General features: G+C 44.8%; 1 pseudogene; it reads right to left on the minus strand.

The window, feature by feature from the left end:
• Positions 1-12570: 12570 nt before the first annotated feature.
• On the minus strand, positions 12571-17110 carry LOC128594801 (fatty acid-binding protein 5-like; annotated as a pseudogene).
• Positions 17111-22608: the final 5498 nt, after the last annotated feature.

Here is a 22608-nt window from a genome sequence, read left to right on the forward strand (position 1 = left end):
CCCACAGGGCCAACGCGCAGCAGCACTGTGCGGAGGCTCAGTGGGCACCCTCAGGCCAGCAGTGACAACAGCCTCCCACAGGGCCAATGCGCAGCAGCACTGTGCAGTCTGATGGTATTTAAGAGACATCAGGAAAGAGAAGGAGATCCAGCATCATGGCACTGTTCCTAAATTGTTCCTACAGGGTCAGACAATTAAGTTCATGAATTCATCCTAGTAAAAGTGCTGCACACCTCCTGGCTAAGTGTCACCATGGTCACCTTCCAAGAATTCCGCTTGGCCATCAGGTGACCATGCCATCGCCTCCCCTTCCACAGCTCAGAGCCAATGCAGGGTGCCCTGAGCAGGGCACAGCCCCACCTCCCAGACCTTCGTGTCCTGACACTGTGCCCACTGCACTGGGCACTGCCTTCCCTGTCCTGACTGCTGGCCAGAAGTGAGACACCCAGCGCTCCAAGTTCCATCAGTTTCATTGAGGGCACGCCCCTCAGAACTGCCTTTTGGCTACAGCTCTGTTTCTTTGCCTTCGGGGATTGGCAGAAACCTTTCCACACAGTTCTCTACCTACACATTCAGAATGAAATGTAAATTTTATTATTTATTGAGATGTTTCTAGGGGACGTCAGGGAACCACACTGAGCCTTCAAACCCTCCTCACTAAGTCTATCATCCAACATGCCTTTGCATTCCCCCGACATGTTGAGCTGTTTGAGCTCTTGAAATGACTGTGGGTTGCCCTGGCTGTGAGAGTGGACTCAGCCTGCCCACCCGGCCTTGCGGGCACACGGCACACCTGCTGCGGACCCCGGGCCCCCTTCAGGAAACCAGTCCCAAGAGAGCAGCTGGGGTGTGGCATTGGGTCAGGGGCTCTGGGACTGGGTGAGGGGGTCATGAGCTCTGGAACTGGGTAGGGGGGGTTCTCTGGGACTGGGTGAGGGGGATCAGGATCCCATTCTGCCTTCTCATTTGGCTCCTGGGAGGTCTCAGTCCAGCTCTTTAACCTTTCTGAGCCTCAGTTTCATCTGTCAAATGTAGGCAATAATATTTACTCTGTAAAGGCTTCAGAGGATTACATGATATAACAAACTGGCTCACACCAAGTACTCATTCAGAACCCACTGCCTGTATCAGACCTGCTCCCAGGACTAGACAGCAGCTCTCCTCTCTTCTCCTCTCCCCTCCACTACCCTTCCCTACCCTCTCCTTTCCTTTCCTTCCGCCTTGTTCTATTTGGGCCACTAGAACAGAATCCTACAGACCGGGCAGCTTATAAACAATAGACATCTATTTCTCTGAGGGTAGGAAGTCCAAAGTCAAGGTGCCAGTTGCTTCCCATCCAGTGAGGGCCATCTTCCTGCCGAGTCTTCACACGGGACAGGGTGGCCCTCACCTCGGGGGCTCTTCTGTAAGATCACTGATCCCATTCACAAGGGCTCTCCCTTTATGACCTAAGACTCCCAAAGGCCCACTCTCCAAATACCATCACCTTGGGAATTTGGATTTCAGCGTGCAAATTTGGGGGGAACACAAGCATCCTTATTCTTAGATGATTTATTACCCCTCTGGCTCAAACTCTGCCTCAGAGCAGAGAGTAGACTCAGTTTGTGCAACCCATGTGCTTACCCACTTTCTATCCAGAGTGGCTCAAGCAACATCTTGACCGTGCCCAAGGTTGTGGAGGCAGGTCACTGCTGCTGCCACCCCAGCAGCTGGAGAAGACCATAGGCTGGATTGTCCCCTCAGGGGGTCTGGCTTCCCAAGTCCCTACACGGAGACTGACTGATGCCACCCACAGTGCAAGAAGGTGAACCTCCCATGAGGCAGACTGGCCAGTGGGATGCAGGGAACACTTGGCTCACTCTTCCCGCTTTCTACTCCTGTATAGACTCTTCTAGGACACAGTTCAGAAGGCTGTCTGAAGACATCCCAGTCAGCAGCACCTGTTTCAAAACCATGACTGACTCAGGATTATGCTTCCGTATCTTGCTGATTTTCTACCTCACTCCACTTCCCTCTTACTCTACCTCCCTGGAATTGCACCTTTTACCCCAGTAAGGGGGTAAATTAAGCTATTTCTTTTGGCACTGCCTTTTGGAAAACTTGGGCCATGATGTGCAGAAATTCTTTTCCTAGCAAGCTGGCAGATGGGCATGAATGTGAGAGACAGACATGGGAGGGCAGTGACAAGCAGAGCAGACCAGGCCCTTTCCACCTTGGTCCTGCAGCTTGCATTTGAGCACTCCTCTGTGAACTGGTTTGCTTTCTTTTATGGTTGGCCATGGTTCTGCTTCCTAGAACACATGGTGTGAGTCCACTATTCCTCAACTAGTGATTCTCTTATGTTATCCAAACCAAGGCCTTCCTCATCTTCTCCAAGTTAAGCACAACTCATCTCTTTATGAAAAAAGAAAAGTGGTTTACAAGCTCATAACTCCCATCATTGTCACCTTCCAGGGCCATGATGTCAAAGATCAATGATCTTCTTAAGAAGTAGCTTCCAGAAAGGGGTCTACCATCATGGATAAGCTGTCCAGGACAGAGGCTGACTGCTCTGTGATTTGGATCCTCTCTCTGTTTCTACTGAATCAGATTACCCATCAACTCTCAACCGACCCCACTGAAACATTGCCTCATTCTTATTTAAATAGCAGTGGGGAGCCAGTTTTCCAGAAAGAAATGTTTCATAGCATCTTTTCAAAATTTCCTAATCTTGAAAACTGGTCAGTACCTTGGCCTCACCGCAAGAAAATCTGTGTATTTTGGAGTCCAGGGAAATTGGATTTGAATCCAGGCTTTCACACCCTATTAACTCTGGGACCTTATGTTGGAAAATTGGGTAGCCACAGGCAGAAGACTACAACTGAACCTTTTTATTCACCATAAACAAAAAACTTAAAATGGATTAAGAATTAATTGTAAAGCCCAAACTATAAAAGTACTAGGAAAAAAACTAGAAAAAACTTTCCTGGACTTGGTCTAGGCAAAGAATTTATGACCAACTCCTCAAGCACAGGCAACAGAAGCAAACATAGACAAATGGGACTATGTTAGACTAAAAAGCTTCTGCACAACAAAGGAAACAATCAACAGAGTGAAGAGATAACCTGCTGAATGGGAGAAAATATTTCTCTAAACTATTCAGTTAACAAAGTACTAATTTCTAAAATATACAAGGAGCTCAAGCAACTCAACTAGAAGAAATCAAATAATCTCATTAAAAGTCTCATTAAAAGTTGGGCAAAGGATATGAATAGACATTTCTCAAAAGAAAACATACAAATGGCCAACAGGTATATAAAAAAACAACATCACTGCATCATCAGAGAAATGCAAATCAAAACAACAACGAGATACCATCTTACTCCAGTCAAAGGATTATTATAAAGACATTACAATAATAATAAAGGTATTATTAAAATAACAGATGTTGGTGAGGATGCAGAGAGAGGGAAACTCTTACACACTGTTGGTGGGAACATAAACTAGTATAACCGCTATGGTTATTTGGAGATGCCTCAAAAAACTAAACATAGAATTACTATTCAACCAATCAATCCCACTAGTGGGTATCCACCCAAAGGAAAAGAAGTCAATATATTAAAGGGCTACTGGAACTCCCATGTTTATTTCTTCAGTATTCACAATAGCCAAGATTAAGAAATCAACAGAAGTTGCTGGGCACGGAGGCTCACACCTGTAATCCCAACACTTGGGAGGCCAAGGCAGATGGATTGCCTGAGCTTACAGATTCAAGACCAGCCTGAGCAAGAGCAAGACCCCATCTCTAAAAAATAGCCGGGCATTGTGGTGGACACCTGTAGTCCTAGCTACTTGGGAGGCTGGGGCAAGAGGATCACTTGAACCCAAGACTTTGAGGTTGCTGTGAGCTAAGACACCATGGCATTCTACCGAGGGTGAAAAAGTGAAACTCCGTTTCAAAAGAAAAAAGAAATCAACAGAAGTGTCCATCAACAAATTAATGGATAAAGACAATGCAGTACATACGCACAATGGAATACTGTTCAACCATAAAGAAGAATGAAATCATGTCCTTTGCAGCAACATGGATGAAACTGAAGGTCATTATCTTAAGTGTTATGTGTATAAGCCAGGTACAAAAAGATAAATATTCCATGTTTCTCCCTTATATGTAGGAGCTAAAGAATTTGATCACATAGAGGTAGAGAGTGGAAAAAATAGAAAACAGAGACTGAGCAGAGTGAGCAGGGGAAGGGAGAGGAAGAGGATATAATAAACATATAGTAACACTGAAGGCATAAATTCAATGCTTAATGGCAGAGTAGCATAACTAGAGTGACAAAAATATATTGTGCCTGGGAGTGGACAGCACAAATACCCTGGCTTGACCACTGTCCATGACATACATGTAACAAAATTTCTCATGTACCCCATACATGTGTACAAATAAATGACTAAATAAAAATTTTGTGATCTTAGGCAAGTGACAACTTCCAGTGAGCCTGTTTTTTCTTCTCTAGAATGGAAATATTAAGCTGGGTGCAGTGGCTCATGCCTATAATCCTAGCCCTCTGGAGGGCTGATCACATGAGCTCAGGAAACCAGCCTGAGCCAGACCAAGACCCCATCTCTAAAAATAGCCAGGCAGTGTGGCAGATGCCTGTAGTCCCAGGTACTGAGGAGGCTGAGGCAAGAGCTTTGCTTGAGCTCAAGAGTTTGAGGTTGCTGTGAGCTGTGACGCCATGGCACTGTACCATGAGCAACGAAGTGAAACTCTGTCTCAAAATAAATAAATCAAATGGAAATATTGATATTTACCCCTAGGACTATTGTGGACATTAAATTAGATAGTGTTGACTATCCCCATCACTGAACCTTTGTTTCCTGGGGCCCTGAGACATAGGGAAAATGCTCTGGATTGGGCATAAGGAGCCTTGGATTCCACTCCTGAATCCCTTTCTTCATCATAGCACAAGGGCTGTGCACTCTGTTCTACGTCATCCTTGAGACTAATGTGCACATCAAAGAGACAGTGCAGGTGGACAGGCCTTAAAAAGGGTCAATACCTAATAAATATAGGACCTTTATTTCATTTTTACTTTGAACATTTCTTTTATTTTATTTTATTTTTATTTATTTCTTTTTTTGAAACAGTCTTTTTTTCTTTTTTTTTTTTTTTTTTGCTTTTTTGAGACAGAGTTTCACTACATCACCCTTGGTAGTGTGCTGTGACATCACAGCTCACAGCAACCTCAAACTCTTGGGCTTAAGTGATTCTCTTGCCTCAGCCTTCCAAGTAGCTGGGACTACAGGGACCTGCCACAATGCCCAGCTATTTCTTTTTGCTGTAGATGTCACTGATGTTTAGCAGGCCCAGGCTGGGCTCAAATCCACCAGCTTTGGTATATGTGGCTGGCACCCTACTCACTGAGCTACAGGCACTAAGCCAGTCAGCAAATTTCTAAAGTGCATTTGCTGTGGGTCAGGCACTGTGCTAGGCAGAGGGTACATTAGAATAAAAACTAATGACCAGCCCTCTTCTGCCACGTGGAAGTTCCAAGTGGACCAGGTCCTCAAAGTGTTCTGAGGTGAGCATGTCTGTGCAAACCTACCCCCTCAAAGGCTGAGGGGACTGAGAGCCTGGAAAAGAGACTAACAAATTCAGTTTCTAGGGAAGAAACATGAAACAGGAACTTACAAACAAAAGCCATGCCCCAGTCTGCTGCAGGATGGGGATCTGCAGGCCATCATCCCTTGGACCCAGGGCTTGTATACTACAAGGCTATACTAACTAAAACAGCATGGTACTGGTATAGAGGTGGAAACGCAGACACAGACAACAGTATAGAGAACCCTCAAATAAAATCATGTAACTATGACCAACTGATTTTTGACAAAGCAGACAACTGGAGAAAGGATGCCCTGTTCAATAATTGAGTTGGAGAAACTGGATAATCACATGCAGAAGAATGAAACAGAGCCCTTATCTCTCACCACGTACAAAAATTTACTCAAGGTCAATTAAAGGCCTATATGTAAGACCAGAAACCATAAAAATTCTGGGAAAAACCATAGGAAAAACTCTTCCAGATATCAGCCTAGGCAAAGAATTTATGACTAAGACTCCAAAGACAAATAATACGGAAACAACAAAAATAAATAAAGGAGACTTAACTAAATTGAAAAGTTTCTTCACAACCAGGAGTGGTGGTATATGCCTGTAATTCCAGCACTAATACTCAGTGAGGCTGAGATGGATGGATTTTTTGAGCTCAGGAGTTCCAGACCAGCCTGAGCAAGAGCAAGACCCTATTTCTAATAAAAATAGAAAAACTAGCTGGGTGTTGTGGTGGGTGCCTGTAGTCCCAGCTACTCAGGAGACTGAGGCAAGAGGATCATGTAAGCCCAAGAATTTGAGGTTGCAATCCACTTGTCTCAGTCCCTCTGAGTACTAGTGCTGGGATTACAGGCATGAGCCACCACTCCTGGCTGTGAAGAAACTTTTAATTTAGTTAAGTCCTCTTTATTTATTGTTGTTATTTCTGTATTATTTGTCTTTGGAGTCTTAGTCATAAATTCTTTGCCTAGGCTGCTATCCATGACACTATACCCAGGGCACAGAGTGAGACTCTATTTCAAAAAAAAAAAAAAAAAAAAAGTTTTCTTCACAACAAAGGAAACAATCAATACGGTAATAGAGAACCTATAGAATGGAAGAAAATAATTATAAACTGTACATTAAAGAGGGCTAATATCCCAAATCTACAAAGAACTCTAACAAATCATCAAGAAAAAAACAACTAACCCCATTAAAAAGTGGACCAAAGACATGAACAGAGTTTTTTTTCTTTTCTTTTTTCTTTTTGAGACAGAGTCTCATTCTGTCATCCTGGGTAGAGTGTTATGGAACCATAGCTCACAGCAACCTCAAACTCTTGGGCTCAAGTGATCTTCCTGGCTCAGCCTCTCAAGTAACTATGTCTGCAAGTGCCCACCATAATACTCAGCTAGTTTTTCTATTTTTATTGGAGATGGGGTCTTGCTCTTGCTCGGGCTGGTCTCAAATTCCTGAGCTCAAGAGATCCTCCCACCTTAGCCTCCCTGAGTACTATGATTACAGGACTGAGCCACCACATCCAGCTTGAACAGAGTTTTTTTCAAAAGAAGATATACAAATGGCCAACAGACATACGAAAAAAATGCTCAACATCACTAATCATCAGGGAAATGCAAACTAAAGCCACAATGAAATACTACCTTACGCCTATCAGAATGGCCATTACTAAAGATGAAAATACAATAGATGTTGGTGTGGATATGCTGAAAAAGGAATATTTGTACACTGCTGGTGGGACTGTAAATTAGTACAACCTCTATGGAAAACAGTATGGCGATTTCTCAAAGAACTGAAAGTAGACTTATCATTTGATCCAGCAATTCCAGTACTGATATTTACCCAAAAGAAAAGAAGTCATTATATCAAAAAGCACCTGTACTCTAATGTTTGTTGCAGCCCAATTCACAATTGCAAAGATCGGGAATCAACCTAAGTCCCAGCGCACTGATGAATGGATAAGTAAAACGTGGTGTATAGATACCATGGAGTCCTACTCAGCCATAAAATGAATGAGATCATTTCTTTTGCAGCAACTTGGATGGAACTAGAGAACATTACCCCAGATGAAGTGTCTCAGAAATGAAAAAACAAACACTACATGTTCTCACTTATAAGAGGGAATGAAACAAGGGGTACACATGATCATAAAATGGTATAAAGGACACTGGAAACTAAGAAGGGGGGAGAGATAAAAACTTACCTATAGGATACAACATGTGCTATTCTGGGGATGGGCGCACAAAAAGCCCTGGCTTTAGCATCATACAATTTATCCATGTAACAAGAACACTTGAACCCCCTAATATTTTGAAATAAAAATAATTTTAAAATAAGATTGTCTTACTAACAAAGAGGAAGATGGACTATATTCAGATAAAATTGGAGGAAGGAAGACCAGCTAAGAGAATTTTTAAAAAATGTATATAGCAGAAGGCCCAAGCTGAAGAATTGACAAAAGGCATAGAAAACATTAAGTCTGATTCCAGACACAGGAAAATCACAAGGATGTTCTTTCTCTGAGAAGCTGGGAAGACAGATGTTCCAACACCCTTGATGACTCTCCAACTATACCAGTCTTCACACACCAAAGAGTTGGCACTTAAAGGCCAAAACAGCAATGTTGGCTGCCTACCCGGTGTCCATTTATCTCCATCTATCCCCTGCCCTTTCTTCCTACCCATGAGTCCAATTTTTTTCAAGTGTCCTCCTTCCCCACCTGGACAAATATTATAGTGAAGCTGACCCCAAGGATGGCTTCATTGGTCTAAGGAATGGACATGTGGGCCGATTCTGACCAAGGAGACCAAGTGCAAGTCTGTCGGAGGGGTGGACACAAGGGCTAGAAAGTTTTTCCTCCGTCCCAAGAGAAAGTCACAGGAACAGATGGTCTCCTGTTCTGCTCTGAAGGTTGTTTTGTCTTGTCTCTCCCAGAGCTGTGGCGGCCAGTAGTGAAATCTCTTTTCTTTACTGTTTAAGGACGTTTGAAATGAGATTTCTGAGACTTAGTCTGAAAGCACACTGCCTGCTAACCTGCTCCTACTCAGAGTAACTAAGCCCCGGGAGGTTTGCCAGCTGCCCACCAGTGCTCCAGGATACTGCCCTCTTTCTAGTTCTTCCCCAGTATCAGGTTAGTTAGATCACACCCCAGGACAGGACCTACCTAGCTGTTCAGTGCTCTATCCCCTTTACCTAGAACCTGACATTTAGTAGGCATTTAATAAATACCTAATGCCTCAGTGAATGAACAAAACACCCAACATCTAAATTTTATTCTACTTCTCATTTGTTAGAGATGAGTCTTGCTATGTTGCCCAGGGTGAACTGCAGTGGCTGTTTGCAAGCATGATCAGAGCTCACTACAGCCACAAACTCCAGGGCTTAGGGGATACTCCTGCCTCAGCCTCTTGAACAGCTGAGACTGTAGGCACCTGCCACTGCATCTGGCAAGAGCTAGACTGTGAATCTAGCTGTCCAGCTGCTCTCCATCGCACACTTCATTTTCTTCCATGAAGAATCACCATTGCTGAGTTGTGATTGACTCATGCCCTTGACAAACGCCAAAGATGCACTTATATAAAAGATGTTTAAATACACTGATGTTTTCAGAGTTTCCTGAAAAATCTCCTAGATGAAACTTAATATCAGAAAAGAAGAACATACCTCACTTGAAGAGGTCCTGCTCCCTTCCAGTACGTCATAGGGACTATCAAACTGGGTAGCCTTTTTTTGCCCTGGCTGCCAGGAAGCTCAGAGTCTAATCTGACACAAAATCACAGTAACTCTTCATAGTCAATGCTTGCTTCTTCCTCCTTTCCATGGCTTTGCTTTTCTAATTTTAGTTGAATGATTTTATTGTGTTTGCCTTTATTGTAAGTTGCTTCAAATCCTTTTCAGAAAGAGGTGCACATAAAAAAAAAAAAAATTAACAGCTCAATTCGAAAAAGCCATGCAGAGCCTGAGTTGGCACCACTTGTTCTTTGTAATAGCCTGGGAGGGCCCCCAAAGTAGCCTGGTGCTTTATCTTTACAAACACATGTCAGCCGGAGCAGCGGTGCTCACCGGAGATCTCGGGAGACAAGGGCAAAAATCACCCGTCATTTTCCCCTGAATGGGTGTCTGGAGGACCATTCAGGCTCCTAGCGGCTGGATTTCGTGGGGAGGATTAACGTGGAGAGCCCTTGGAAAATCAGCATCGCCCCTGCTGCACCCGCTATTGTTCCAGAGGTGAGTGTTCTGTCTAGTTTTGAAGATAGAATCTCTCTCCTGCCTGGCTTCCGGCCCCGCAAGCTTTGTGTGCAGGGGTCCTGTGCCCTTTCCCCTGACTCTGGGCCTCAGGCTTCTTCAGCCAGCCCCCTGTGCCAACTGGCAGAGGGTGCTCTTGTATAGCAGATCTGGCTCCCTCCCACGCCCAGCTCCTGATGCCTTATGGCTCTCGCCTGCTCTCTCGACCTGCTGGAGACCAAGCATGGAGGGAAGGCAAATTGTTGGTTTTGTCCCCAAAGCTGGCCTAGGCCTTCCCTAAAATCACCACTGAGCTGGCCTCATTCACCTTCAAGCTTGTGGAGTCCCCCTCCCTGCACCCCAGGTGTATATGTACATTGGGAAGTTAGGAGTTTGGTTTGCTTATATCTTGTTTCGTATGTGTTCACAGAGGGGGTGTAGGGAGGCAGAGAGAGACAGGAAGGGGAGAGACCCTGCCTTCTCAGAGCTCTGCAATAATAGATTTCATGATTTAATTGGAAATTTAGTAAATCTGCTAAAACATTTAGTGGTTTAAAATTTTCCTGTTCCGCAAAGAAACAAAGGCTTCTGGTTTACTCTGTCTTTCAACAACTTTAATTTCATTCGTAGATTACAGATGGAAGTAGCATTTCCACTCGATTGCAGAGCAGGCATTAAGAAGACAAAAAACTTCATTGTCTGCAGCCCTCAGAATTTCTTTTCCAGACATTAAGCTGTAGGTGGCATTCTTTATACCTGACATCAGAGCACTTTTGTCAGGCGCTTAGCTGTCAGGATTTACTGCAGGTCCACCCTAGATGTGCGAGGCAGGAAAACAAGAAAACATTCCGTTCAGGTGGACAGAGAGAGGAGACACAGGCCAAGCAGCCTGATCAGGTGACCGCTGCTCTTCAAACTGTGTAATTAAAGATCTTTAGAGTTCTTCGAGGGAATTAATTAGTAGAGAAAGACTGTTGTTTACAGTCTCTATCATCAACATAATCAAAAGCAAGCCTTGATTTTGGTGCAAATCGGACTGAATTCTCCTGAAGCCAAGAATGTCTCGCCACTGCCTTTCTTGTTTGCTGAGGTCAGTTCCATCTGTGGTTAACTTGCCATGGAGGGGGAATGAAGGGGAAGACTTATGTGGTGAATGGAGAAGGGTGAGGCCACTCAGCATTGTCAAAGGCTCTCAGTGATGCTCTTGTCACTAGTCACCCACCTGTGCCTGGAGCACCGGTGGGTGGGGACTGATGTCTGGGTTCACCTGTCTGGATGCTTTGTCCGTGCATGACTGTGTTTTGGGGTCTGACCTGCTGCACCTGGGAAGCCCTAAAAAAATTATCTGGTAATGTGTCACCGTGGATGTCACTGTACTGGCCTGGTGGCATCAGAAACACCTGCAGTACTTCAGAATGAATGCAAATTTCTGGGTCCCACCCACCCAGACCGCCAGGACCTTGTGGGAGGAGGCCCAGGAATCTGTTTTATTAACCGGTGCTTCTCATATGCAACTAGGTTTGGGATGTACTGATCTAAACTATTTGCTGACCTTTTGGAGAAAGGACATGAATGTGAAGAGGGGAGAAAGATTACCTTGGGCCAGGAAAGCTGGTCACAGCATATCGGACCTATGATCTCCGAATATAGAGTGAAACTGCTAGAGGCAGGGCCACTCTGCCATGTCCAACAAGCCTTTGCCTTGCGGGCCCCTGCTGTGCACCTTGCCTAAGCAATAGAGGCCATGCTCCAAGCTAAGAGAGACTGTCAGGCAGCTGCCAGCCCCATTGCTCCCCTCCCCACAAAGGATCCCATTTCATGGTGCCAGGAAATGTTCCAAAGGAACTAGCAGATTCAGGGGAGGGCGCCTAGTAGATCATATGATCATCCAACTTGTGAGAAGCAGGTTCCAGTGCAATCTGGGTTTAATAGGCCTGATTTCGTCTGATGACCTTGGTGCTAATGTTCTGGGCCCCATCTCATCTTGATCCTGACAGGGAGCAGAGACTTCCTCCTCAGCTGTCAGAGATTGCATCTTTCCTTGGTCACCTATGAGACTCTTGCCCACCATGTCCTCTGGATTTTAGGAGATTTAGATCCACCCCCTTAGTTTCCTTTCAATGAAAAGTATGTATTATAAGATTAATACAAGTATGTTGTTAATTTAAAAAAAAAAAAAAAAACAAGTACAAGAATTTAAAGTGGGGAGTGAAAGTTCTGCCTACAATGTCCTCCTTCAGAGGTGATGCCTGTTAAGGGGTCAACTAACAACCTCATCTCATTTATTTATTTATTTTAGCACAAACATATTTATTTATTAACCAAAGGGAGAAACCTAATTAAACCAACACTTTGAAATAGTTGCATGTAAAATATTTGTGATAAAGATAATTGAATACTGGGTGGCGCCTGTGGCTCAGTGAGTAGGGCACCGGCCCCATATACCAAGGGTGGCGGGTTCAAACCCAGCCCCGGCCAAACTGCAACAAAAAAATAGCCGGGCGTTGTGGCGGGCGCCTGTAGTCCCAGCTGCTTGGGAGGCTGAGGCAAGAGAATCACATAAGCCCAAGAGCTGGAGGTTGTTGTGAGCCGTGTGAAGTCATGGCACTCTACTGAGGGTGGTAAAGTGAGACTCTGTCTCTACAAAAAAAAAAAAAAAAAAAAAAAGATAATTGAATACAGTAATGAAAAAAAAAAGAAAGCAGTCTGGAGACTTGCTCATTCTCATAACTAATTCCTGCCCAGAGTGACGATGCACTTTTTATTCTACTTTTTCATAGACCCGAGTACAGGTGACATTGTTCATGACACAGTCCTCCACTAATTGCCCATATGGCAATTTTCTTGTTATCGTGCTTTCTTTCCCTTCCCATTCTTGATGGTGAATCAGTGCACCATCTGCATAGGCGCAGACAGTCTGAGTTTTTCCCCATCAGCTGTAGTTTCTTTAAACTTCTTTCCCAAGACACAAGAAAACTGTATTGTTTTCAAAGTGCTCTCAGTTTTTATGGTGAGGTTTTTGTCATCACAAGTGATGATACAATGCGGTTTGGCCATTGCACCCATTTTTCATTGAGCTAGCCCCACTCCTAGTTCCTTCGTATATTCATCCAAGCCTTTGCTGTTCCCCAGGTGCCATCTTCCTACAAGCTGCTGAATGGTGGCCCTGGTGAATGCAGGCCGTGGGTGTGCAGCACAAGCAAAGGAGGGTCCCACGTGGGGTGCTTAATCATCCTCATTTTAAAGATGTAGTCCCTAGGGTTCAGGAGATGAGTCCAACAGTGACAGTGGCAGATCACAGGCAGGGGTTCCGACCCCTCTGTCCAGTGCCCTTTCAACCCCTTCCTCTTTGCAAAAGACCTCTCTAGCACCCCAGCCATCAGCAAGGAGGTGGCGAGCCCATGGGCCACTCAGCATGAAGGTGCTCGGCACACTGCTCCGGAAACCTGCAGCTGTCAGGCATGCCCTGAGACCAGCAGAAGGGCAGGGGGGTCGAGTCTCAGACCCTTGGAGAGCCACCATGCTATTCTAGAGGTCTCCTAGAGGTCGTTTCACTTTTTCTCAATGGTCTTGGGAGCTCAAGCCTACCCAGGGTTGTTACATTGTACTACCACATGCCGTCTGATGATGGGCAGAGAGTGCGTAGAGCAGTAGAATTAAATATCCTTGATTCCAAAGCACTAATCGTGGGGGATCTGGGAGCCATTTGGTCACAGTGACAACATGAGCAAAGACAGAGGTTTAAGCTTCAAGATATATTCTGTAACTGCTGCTGTTCGCTAGACCCAGTAGGAGTAGCACTCAGCTGGACTCTCAGAACTGGCAGAGTCCCAGCACAATGTTCAGTGTCACTGTGTTAACTGTCATGTGTCACACACCAGGCATGTGCCAGGCACCAGGCCGGGTGCTTCACAGAAATGATGTCGTCTAACCTGCTGTAGCAGAGGTGTTATTATCATAGATGAAGAAACTGAGGCTCAGAGGAATTACCTAGGTCACACAGCCCATTGCCAGAAGAGCCAGGTTTCCAATGCAGATTGATTTGCTTGCAAAGCCTAAGAGCTTATAGATGGAAATGCAGGCCTGTGTCAGGTATCAGCCTGCATTGCCCTGGCCTGAAACTAAGTGTATGGAGGAGGCAAGGTCAGCTGAAGAGTGGGCTGGTTTCGCACTCTGCTCCCCAGCACAGCAAGGCCGTCCACCTGTTATGTTGGGTAGGACTTCTGGGGAAAACATTACAAGTGCAGACTCATCGGGGTTTAGGAATCTATTATTCAGCCTTGCTGATTTATTTATTTTATGTTTAATCCTCTTTTCTCATGGAAAAATGATCTCCATCTTTTTTGAAACCCTTTGCCAATGGTTCTGTTGACTGCAGTAATGTACACTGACCACAGCAATTGATAAAGAAATAAAGGTTTCTGTCAGAACTCAGGATGGAGGGAAGCAGAGCAGGAACTAATCACTGAGAGAGACCCAGCCAGCTCGGAAGTGATTTTCAGAGTAGCCAGGAGTCCAGAGTGTGTATGTGTTTTTTTCCCCCCTTTTACCATTTTAAAATTCACATCAGTAAAGCTGGGCTCTTCGTGTGCCCCTCCGAGAAATCTCTTGCTTTTTAAGTTTAGTCTGAATCTCTGTATTTGCCATGCTGTTGTTCGAGGAGCCCTTACTTTTAATTCTTTTCTCTTTTGTGGGCTCTTCCCTCCTCCCCAAATGTTTTAGCATCTGTTAATCCCAGTTGGAAACCTTAGCAGATAAAAGTCCTGTGTAGATTTCTTCCAGGACAAACAGGGGATGGTAGATAATTCAGCATTCGGTTGCAGGAGGGCTTGGGGGGGGGGGCTCTGCAGAGGACACCACCCCTTCCTCATGAGACACCCAGTAAAAGCAGAAGCAAAGTACTTCCCAAGCTCAGACGGAATGCATGTAGATCAGGTTCATTTCCAGAATTGCCGCTGCCTGCGTTTAGGTGATATTAGAAGCCACCATGACAGCAAAGCAGTTTTATGCATAGCGGCTTAGTGCACACTTTGAGAACTAGTTGAGTGAAGCTCTCAAGTTGAAAAATAGCAAGCCACAAAGTTTTAATGAAACTAAATGTGGATCAATATATCATAAAGAGCATCCGGGACGACTTAAAAGATCGTTGGGTGGAAATTAGAATGGATCTTCAGGATTTATTTGGGGCAAGGCCTGTCTATTTTGACCTTTTCCGTTTCATATTAAGGCTACTGCGAGTGTATTTTGTGTGACTGGGACTGGAGGACAGCAGCTCTGGTGCTCACACTGCCACTGAAGTTGAGCTGCATTAATAGACTGATAAGCAAGGGCTGGGCATCAAACAGCAGAGAGAAAGGCCATTGGAGATTCTCTTGCTTTATTTCTCTCTGCACTTCATTTACATCTTAAGCCATATTTGTGATCCAGATTTGAATAAAGCCACAGCTTAAGCAGTGATTAGATCGCAATAGCTTGGATTTTCTAGGAAATTGCTGCATTTTTACTACACGTATTTAGAAAAACTGGTGAAAACTGACACCTTGGGTAACTATCATTTAAAATGGAGCTTCAGATGGATAAAAAACCAGCTAAGATGGGGATATTAATCTCTGGGCCTTTGACTCGAGCAGTGTCAGGGTTAGGATTAGACAAAAGCCATGCTCAGCATGACACGGACCAGAAATACTTAGACAAGTCAGCCCACCTTCCTCAGAGCCTACTCACCCCCAAAGTGTTAATCAAAGCAGTGATCCCATAACCTGAAGAAAAAATAAGAAAGCCATGAGGAATATGTAATGCAACAAGGAGCTTTTTTATTTTGAGACTTTTTTTTTTAATCATAAAGCAATATTTTTAACTCTAAGGTTAACCTGCTAATCCTTAAGCTGGTGATATGACAGTGTCAAATGTGATGGGATTTTGAGATTCTCATTATTGTTATGTATTGTTCTTTCCCTGGTATTCCATATTAATATTTATAAATGCCCTTTTTATAGAACCAAGAGAACCAAAACCCGTTATTAAATTTTTAAAATGGACAAACCTCGCATCCAATATAGTTGATTACGATTTAGAACAAAAAGGATTTCGTTCAGTAGTAATCCACTTCTTGTCTCTCGTTGTTGATTTGGGTAGACAGCAGAGTTCCTGATGTTATTTTTTTAAAAAAACTACTGTTCGCACAAGGTAACATCCAAGTGACAGAGAATAACAGAATATTGATTGTGCTTCATAAAACGAGGTTTTAAAACCCTGCCCTGTGCAGGTGAGCAGGCATAGTGGAGAGAGGGTGTGCATTAGAACACTGAAGTTGTCCACCAAGAGCTACTGCGGACTGAAAAAATTGATTAAAATTTTTAAAAGAGGAAAGTTGTTTATTCGATTATTTTAAGTGCCTTATTTTAATTGCCAAGTGGCCTCGGAAGGATTCAGTGGGCACCCACGTGTGTGAGAGAAGAAATCTCCATGGTAGAGAGAGGAGAGGCAGTCCTTCCACACCCGAACCCCAGAGAAGGGTCAGAATCACACCATGGCCCGCCCAGTCATCTTCCAGCTCCACAGGACATGACCAATGTCCCTCACAGCCAAAAAGGAGGAGTCTCTTCACTTGGAGACGTCAGTATGTCTCCAGCTGTGGGGAGCCACAGTCTTCAGGCCCAGCAAGGAGTGTTTACGCAAGGAAGATTAAGTTTTATGGCTGGCTGACCCCACCACTCCAAAAGGGCCTGAATAACTGGGCATAATTAGCAGGTGTGTGTAGCAATAATGGGCCGGGTGTGGGTGTTTGGGGGACTGTTTCTGACCAGGAGAAGCCAATGAGGAGAAAGGGGAATATCTCTGCTCACGGAGCCAAGAGTCCAGAGCAGCTATAACATTGTGGAAGACGTCGCTGCTCACCCTTTTGGAGGGAAGGTGATTTCATGGCAGATGTTTTTGTTTCATAAATATTTCTCTCAACTCAATATGCAAAACATGGGCTTCAGAATAAGACCTAATTCTGAGTCCTGGCTCTCATCCTTGATTCAAACTGGGTGATCTTGGACGTGTTACTTGATCAAGTTTCCTTGATTATAAACTGAAAAAACTACCACCTACTTCATGCTGTTGTTGTGAAGTTTAGATGGGGTAACTTTGTCCTGCATGAGCCTAGACAGGTACACATGCAAGAAATTGTAGCTTTAATAAATTTTTATGGCTTTGGAGATTTGAAACTCTGTTTTTTGTGTGTTTTTTTTTTTTTTGTGGATAATTTTCTCTATTTTATCCTCACCTTGTCTGGGAACTGCAGCCCATGCCTGTGGGTCTTTGTAACTGCAGGTTTGCACGTATGAAAACAAACCAACTAGACTATCTGGGGGCCCAGGCTGCTCGAGCAACTCCAGGCCCCATGAGGCCTTCTGGAATGAAACAGAGGCATTAGTCCCAAACACATCTGAGGTATTTTCTAACACCAATAAGGAAAGAGGAGTCAGAATTGATGCCTAGTGATTCTGACAGTTACTCTATTATAGTACAGAGTTCCGGCCACAGAGGTGTCTTAGCTCCCAGCTGAGAAGTATTGTAGTTCAAAGCAGCAACAGCGTAACTCAATTCCAATGAAACTCAAGTTTGGTGGAGCAATGAGAAGGCTATTCATCATGACCAGTCCTCACAGAAACTGGCCTCACCTTCTGGGGAACTGTGTCTTATGTTTCAAGCATGTGGAACGGCCTGCGCTTGCCGTGTGCCATCAGCTCAGGGAACGCGCCAAGGACGCAGGCTCCCTGACTTCTCAAAGCTCGCCAGCCTCTCTCTCCTTGACGCCCTAATGTCCTCTTATCTTAAGTTGGAGAGCTTCACCCTGGCACCTTCCTCAGCCCTTCCAGGGAGGCCACACAGTTTTGTGTCCTTCTGTCCTTGGGCAGTGGGTGAGCTGAGGCTGCCTGCTGGGTCTTCCCCTCCACTCATTGCCACCAGACTGCTCCCCTCTCACTGACGGGTCAGCATATGCCTGTCCTCCAGACCGTTTCTCCAGGGGGACCCTGGATGAGCAACCTGGCCCTAGGGTAGAAAGCTCAATGACTGCTTGTCAGAATGGAATATCTAATGCACATTTAATGATAGGCCCTGGCCTAAAGTCACAGCACTTATTCTCCCTCAGATCACACTTCCTTTATGCCAGACCCCTCGGATGCCCTTTCTCACATTGACCCAGGCCACCATTGGGACCCCTGTGAACATGGGAGCGGCCTGTGCACAGTACAGACCCGACGGCACCTTCCTCAGCCACCTCTCCTTTCTCTGCATTCCTCCCAGGCTTCTGTCTGGCACTGCCTGGTGCAGGCATGAACCCCCGGCAGTGTGAGCAGCAAACCGACCGGGTTGGGACAGCCACTCCCTTCATTTTTCTTAGTGGATCCTCAGAAGTCACCTAGGCGGCTGACCCCACTTGCCCACAGTGAGTCACGTGTGTGTTCTAAACTGCCCTTCCTCCTTCTTGTCCCCACTGCAGGTCCCTAGGGTCCTTCTCCAAATAAACTCTTGGCACACAGGTCCTTCTCTCAGATCTCCTTTTGACAAAACCCAGGCAATACATCCTTTAAACAGAGGACTTCTTAAGCAGTCCTAATCTAAGGAGACACTTCTCCGGGGCAGGACCTCTGTGCTGGAGGTACATCTGGGGCAATGCCCCTCCCAGCCCTGCCAACTACCAGGGGATGACCGTCAATGGCTTCTGATCTGTCTCATGGTCTGGGCACACTTATTTGTTTGTCTTCCCCACTCTACCAAATTCAGAGACAGTATCTCTTCTTCTGGGTCCCTGTGCCCAGCACAGTGTCTGTTGTGCCAGATCTTTAGAGATGTGTCTTAGATGGATAAATGAATGAAGTGTGAGGTGGATGGGGGCCAACCCTGCCGGCACCACATCAAATTTCAGTTAACTGTTCATTCACTTCTACATCCCCAAATAAAATAAACATACTACAACATAAAAAATAGTGAGACAGAATCAAGGTAAACTTCAAACAAAGAAAGCACAAACAAAATCCTGGATGGTCCCATCACGCAAGGACACGTGTCACCAAGCTCTCTCTCTGGGGCCACCACCATCACTGTGGAGCCCTCACTGTGGCTACTGAGCGGCTGTGCTCAGCTGCCTTCCCTGGTCCCCCTGTAGGTATAATTTGGATCTGCACAGACTTTCCCTCAGAGATTCCTCCAGGGAAAATGCAGGGCACTCTTATCTCAGGGACATCAGGCCCTTTCTACTAGATTTTAGGACTATCCATAAATAGTGACCAGATACATGGTGCCCGTATTCTACCTGAACTCCTCATAAGAGACAAGTCATCCTGGGGAGCTGGCACCGAGAAGAGAGACATGTCTTAACAGGGGCCCTGGGAGCTCTGTCCAGTTCCCTCACTCCTTGTCTGCAACACCACACACAGCTCTGCTAGTTCTTTTCCCTCTAAGCTGAAGCTGAAACAAATGCGCAGAACAGAGGCAGGGCCTATGTAGGAGACTGTCACCGTCATCACTGTGGCCCTCTTAGCCAGAAAGGCAGCATGCCCCAGCTCCAATGTCATCCCCGGGGCTGGGTGGCAGAGTCTCTCAGCTCACTGCGGCCTGGAAGTCCCAGGCTCTGGGGATCCTCCTGCCTCAGCCTCCCAAGTAGCTGGGACTTTAGGCACCCACCACAATGCCTGGCTAGTTTTTCCATGTTCAGTGGAGAAGGGATCTCGCTCTTGCTCAAGGTGGCCTCAAACTCCTGACCTCAAGCCTAGGGATTATGGCTAGAGTATGTGGCTCAGGAATCTGAATTTTTTAAACAAAAGCCTCTCAAGTAATCATGCTGTGCTGCCAGTTTTACATCATAGCTGTCAACAGCTGGAGGACTCCCTAGTGACAGTCTTTTTCTTCACCTGATGGTTAGTTTATTTAAGAAGTAGTGGTTTTCATTATGTCGTCTAAGCAGAAAGTGATCTTTACTGGGTCTCAGAGAAGGATAGGTGCAGTTTGCAGTCACTTTATTGTATCTGAGTCTAGTCACTTAGTTTCTTGGTACCTTTCTGATGACCAAGATGAGGATGTTCCTAAAGGAAGCGTGGAGCTTTCTTTTCTGGTCCCTTTATAGAACGAATTTCCATGCCACTGAGCCAGCAGTTACTAAAGCATTTTCCTATTATATGTACAAGTAGTCCCTGGTGTTTGTTGCAAACACTGAATGATGAAAACCTTACTTCTGCCTTCTGTACCTCAGTTTATTCACCTGTAAGGAGAAGACAGTGATAGTGTCTGTCTCCAAGAACTGTTAAAGATTAAACAAGATAGAACATCGTACTCAGAAATAAAGCCACACAAATGTGCCCAACTGACTTCTGACAAAGGGTGCAAGAGAACTTCAATAGAAGAAAGACAGCTTTTCAAGACAGTGTGGGGACGATCAGACATCCACAAGCCAAAAAAACAAATGCAGAAACAAATGCTCTCCCTCCACCTTAGTCTCACTCCTTATATAAAAATTAACTCAAAATGGATCTCAGACTTAAATGCAAACTGGAAAACTATAAAACTTTTAGAAACAAACATAGAAGAAAATCTTTTGGGTCTAATGCTAGGCAAGGAGTTCTCATGCTTGACACCCAAAGCATGATCCCCAAAAGGGAGACTGGTAAGTCAGACCTGATCAAAATTTAAAATTTTGCTCTGAATAAGACCCTATTAAGAAGATGAAGGAATAAGCTATAGAGTGGAGGAAAATATCGCAAATCACATAAAAGATATATTATAAACTCTCACACTCCACAGAAGGCCAGGCACAGTGGCTCCCGTCTGTAATCTCAGCACTTTGGGAAGCTGAGGTAGGAGGGTGGCTTGAGGCAGGAGTTCAAGACCAGGCTGAGTAACATAAGCAAAACCCCTCTCTACAAAACTTAGAAATACTAGCTCGGTGTGGTGGTGTGCACCCATAGTCTTGGCTTTTCTGGAGGCTGAGGAGAAAGTATCACTGGAACCCAGGAGTTTGAACTCGCAGTGAGGAGCCACTGCACTCCAGCCCAGGTGACAGAACAAGACACGGTCTCTAAAAAGCAAACTAATACCAAAACCAAAAAAAAAAAAAAAGCTCCATAATAAAAATAATTTTTTTAAAAAAGCCACCAAAACAAATGAACAATAATCTAATAGAAAGTGGTCAGAAGACATGAAAAAACATTTCAGCAAAGAATATACACAAACGATGACCAAGAACATGAAGAGATGTTCAACCGTATCAGGTATTAGGAAAATGCAAAGTAAAACACTGTGAGATGTCCATGTACACCTAAGAGAATGACTAAAATGAAAATAGTAACACCACAATGAGGATGTGGGGAAGTCTAGTCCGGCAATTATAAAAAACTAAATGTGCAGCTACCGCATTAATCAAATCACACTCCTGGGCGTTTATCACAGAGAGATGAGGACTTACTCACATACAAGCCTGTACCTGCAGAAGCTTTATTCCCAACAGTCAAAACCCAAACACAACCCACATGTCCTTCAGCAGGGGAATGGTCAAACAAACCACAGTACATCTATAGTGCGGAACGCGACTCAGGTTCCGTGCTATGTAAATGGTACATACAACAGCCTTACCAGCTCTCCAGACAGTTATGCCCAGAGCAGGGAAGAAATGACAAGTGTTCCCTGCGCACAATTTAGTCTACACAGCATCTCAGGAGGATGGGATGAGAGGGCATAGAAGGACAAGGTGAGAGGTCACTGTCGATGGAGACACTGAGACACCCGTCCGACTGACTCAATGTCAGCCATCTACGGTTCTGCAGAAAGTCACCCTGGGAGGAAAGTGTGTAAAAAAGATACACAGATCTCTCTTTATTTCCTACCGTTATTGCTGTGTGAATCTACAATTATTTCACACTAAAAAGTTTAATTAAAATATTAAATGAGATAATACACACCGCAGACACATTGTAAGCCTTTAGTTGCTTTTAGCCATTATTGCTTGCTCTTTCCTGCTTTCACTTTAGATAACTCCTGCTTTGTCCTTCTGTCCCTTCTGAAATACCATGAGGCAGGATGTGCACAGGACAGGCCCACAGCTAGGAGTCGGACTCAAGTTCTAATCATAACACAAAGCAGCACAGGACAGGCCCACAGCTAGGAGTCGGACTCAAGTTCTAATCATAACACAAAGCAGCACAGGACAGGCCCACAGCTAGGAGTCGGACTCAAGTTCTAATCATAACACAAAGCAGTTATGTAACATCCGGCAAGATAAAACTTTTCTCAGGCCTTGTTCTCTTCATCAGTAGAATGAGGATAATCCCTCTTTGTCCTCATCGGAGGGCTTTGGTTTGTTTGTTTACTTGTTTAAGAATCAAATAAACTGGGTACAGAAAAAAAAAGGTTTGAAAACTAAGTGGTTAGAAATGCTAATACTTTCAGCATGCACTTATACCTCTTACTCATCTGCTACCACTATTACTAATAAACATGACCATTTACTCGGGGAAACCCAGGTTGGAATTTGGCATGCAAATGTCTTGAGTGTTGCTCATTTGCCTTGGGAAAAGGGAAAGAGGTGGGAGCCCTTTTGAAGCCTTTTAAAAATTGAGCTCAGGGGGATGAATTCTTATCACTGGGCCAAAGGTATAATTGATTTTCTACACAATGGCTCAAGGTGCTACATTTAACACCCAGAGTAGCAGGAGGGTGGAAATGGACTCCGAGGTGCAGCTCTTACTTAAATGGTCTGCACAGTCAGCCTCCTTCCTGGTGACGGCTGGTGGAGGAGACCCCACCCAACT

This window comes from Nycticebus coucang, chromosome 9, assembly GCF_027406575.1.
Source record: "Nycticebus coucang isolate mNycCou1 chromosome 9, mNycCou1.pri, whole genome shotgun sequence".
In the NCBI taxonomy this organism is placed as follows: domain Eukaryota; kingdom Metazoa; phylum Chordata; class Mammalia; order Primates; family Lorisidae; genus Nycticebus; species Nycticebus coucang.